Source organism: Eimeria mitis, genomic scaffold (genome assembly GCF_000499745.2).
Source record: "Eimeria mitis Houghton genomic scaffold, Emh_scaff1959, whole genome shotgun sequence".
Lineage (NCBI taxonomy): Eukaryota > Apicomplexa > Conoidasida > Eucoccidiorida > Eimeriidae > Eimeria > Eimeria mitis.
This window is the reverse complement of record NW_013570283.1, coordinates 2529-3341: the sequence shown is the minus strand read 5'-3', so window position 1 is coordinate 3341 and position 813 is coordinate 2529.

Sequence of the window (813 nt, the reverse complement as noted above, 5' to 3'; positions counted from 1 at the left end):
GATGCTGATGCACTATGCGCTTTGTACGACAACCAGCCACCATGTGCACCCTTCAAGGATCACTGGATGCATCTGGCAGAGTTCGTTCCGCCGCCCGCTGTAACCCCTGCGCAGTCACTGCCTCAGCAGGATAGGCTGCCAGTGAGGGAGTTCCTAGGCACAGGCCCGTACAGTGACGGGGCCAGTCTGATCTCGCCGTTCGAAGAAACCATATTCCTGTGGAGGCCAGAGAAGCAGCCCATTCGGCAACTCTACTCAAAGGCTAACTCCACCTCGACACTGTCAGCCGGCACATCGCAGCAGCAGCAGTTACTGCCCACGAGGCCAGAGAGCCAAAAAAATGCTCAGGGACGAGAGGATATTGCGTCGCGGAGCGACAGGCAGGAGACAGAGGTAGTGCCTTTCTGCAACTTCCAGGTCTATGCCGTGTAAACGCGCTACACCCCATTGCATGTCATTCGGGGGGGCGTGGGTGCTTGGGGGGGAGAGGGCAGAGTTGCTCAATCAGTGTCGCAAGGTGCGCCTTTGACAACACGTAGGGCTGAGTTGCGGCTCTGCAGATGTTCACTTCCATCATGCATCGAAACTTTTGCTAGTTGGGGCAGTGGTCAAGTGCACATGTTACGGTGTGTCATGGAGAGCAAGCGCTTCTCCGTGGCTCATGAATGGCGTCGCCTGTCTTGTGACGAGCTTCCATGAAGCAGGAGGAACAGTTGATCGGATGTTTATTACATGGGGCCAATATACACAACCTCTCTCGCGGCGACTTGGAAGGCTCCGGCGTATGAGTGATCTTGCGCTGGCGTATGTTTG